This window comes from Prionailurus viverrinus, chromosome C1 (genome assembly GCF_022837055.1).
Source record: "Prionailurus viverrinus isolate Anna chromosome C1, UM_Priviv_1.0, whole genome shotgun sequence".
Taxonomy (NCBI): domain Eukaryota; kingdom Metazoa; phylum Chordata; class Mammalia; order Carnivora; family Felidae; genus Prionailurus; species Prionailurus viverrinus.
In genome coordinates, this window is record NC_062568.1 from 60,327,245 (window position 1) to 60,329,414 (window position 2,170).

General features: G+C 39.5%; 1 pseudogene; it reads right to left on the bottom strand.

Annotated features, from left to right (window-relative positions):
* Positions 1-597: 597 nt before the first annotated feature.
* Positions 598-766, bottom strand: LOC125173807 (40S ribosomal protein S29-like; annotated as a pseudogene).
* Positions 767-2,170: the final 1,404 nt, after the last annotated feature.

Below are 2,170 nucleotides of genomic sequence, written 5' to 3' on the forward strand. Positions count from 1 at the left end.
CTCATCTCTTGATCAAAGAGATGGACAAGTCTTCCTGAAAAGTGTTAATGGCAATAAAAGCCTGCTATACAACATTGTTTTTACTTATGTTCCCATTTATTTCATGGTTTCGTGGTTTCTCAGCATTAAATGAAAACCTATAACGTGGATGATATTCTTGTCTCTTGATCCTAGGTTATTCAACATTGACCTTGATTGTGAAATAGTTTGACTATTTTATTATGTGTGGGATCGGGCAATGTGGGGAATGTCTATAGAACAAAAATATCGCCTGGTTTCTGTTCATAGTTGAAAAGACAAACACATAGCAAACAGTGGAAAATCTGTTTGATAGCCCGGAACTGATCGCTCTATGTGTGAATCCTAATGTAAGGCTGAGGCACTTGGCAAGTTTTAATAAAGGAAGTAGTGCAACATAATCACCATAGTAACCATCATATATTGAGCACCTACTGCATGTCAGATGCTATGATAGGTGGGTTTTTTTCATAATTGAAGTCTTTTTATTTTATGTACAGTGAGTTAGCATTAAGGTAGGTATCTTGGATATCTGCCGTTAATGTAGGGAACTTGGATGCCCCATTCAAGGAGGCTTACTTAATCCATCCTAATGGAGCCTATGTTCTTGGTGCACTGATGGAAACACTGGTGGTACATATTGAGGCTATATTTCTGGATCAGTCCATGCCAGTTTGAGTTGGCCTGGCAAGAAGGAGAGCCTGGCCAATTTACTCTGATGGCTCCAGTAGAATTGCTGGTGACCCATCTTACTTTCAGGGATGCAATGAGGCAAAAAGTGTGATAGGTATTTTATATGCACAGTCTTCTCACCAGCCTTGACAGGTATATACCATTTTTCACATTAACCAGTGAGACTAAGAAAGTTTAAATCACTTGCCTAAGGTAATACAACTAGTAAGACGCAGGGCTGGGATTTGAATGTTGCTCTGTCCCACTCCATAATGTGTTAGGTTTTGAAATATGTAAACAAAAGTGTGGCAAAGACAACTTTTTATTCCCGGTGTCCATTTTCTCCTTCTTTAGGAATAGAGAGAAACTTCAAATTGTAGTTGAGCACGTGGATACCAGTTAAATCCTACTTTCCATCATCTCTTTGCAATAAAATGTGGCCATGTGCCTGTAGTTTAGTCAGTGGGACATGAGCTAAGGGGTGTGTGTAATTTCTTAAAAGAATAACTACACAACCTTCATTTCCCCTGCATCCCTTCCCTCAGCTGGAATGTGGATGGGATGGTGGGAACTAGGGAAGCCATCTCAAGTCCTGAGATGAAAACTGCATGTGGAGAATGGGGGGGAGGAAGAGAGGTTCCCAGCACCACTGGCCTTGCAATATCAGCCCTGGAATCATTATGTTTTGTCTTATGTAAGAAAGAAGTGGCTTTTGGGGCACCTGGGTGGCTCAGTCGGTTGAGTGTCTGACTTCTGCTCAGGTTGTGATCTTCCAGTTTGTGGGTTTGAGTCCTGCATCAAGCTCTGTGAGGACAGCTCAGAGCCAGGAGCCTGCTTTGGATTCTGTGTCTCCCTCTCTCTCTCTGCCCCTCCCCTGCTTGTGCTCTGTCTCTGTCTCTCTCAAAAATAAATAAACATGAAAATAATTTTAAAAAATAAATAGCTTTTTAAAAAAATAGCTTGTTTAAATCACTTGTCATCTCATATTTAATACTATAGGGACCTCTATCTGAAAGAGTTCATCAAGTGGGGCAATCAAGAATAAGAGGCAAAGCAGTGATAAACATAAGGATGTTGGAAAAAAAAATTAAAGCCAAGAGTGCACTGATAAACAGAAAAAGATATTCTTTGATGCATAAGGGGGTCAGGTTATGAAAGGATTTCCTTGGTGGGGCTAAGGATGTACATTTGAGTACACAAGAGCAATTGAAAGACTTTTGAGCAGGGGCTTGTATATTTATTAACCCACCAACTCCCATGCAAATGCATGTTGATTATCAATTCTGTGTGATATAACAAAAACTTTTCCTCAAAGATTAACCCATGGTTAAAGATAACCAATAATTAATAATTTGGGGAATAACTAGTAACAGATAGCCAAGAAACAGGAATGAAAGTTAGGAGATTATTTAATAATCTAGATACAAATTCTATCTACTTGGGGAGGGGTACCGATATACACATTAGAAGCTTTCACCAC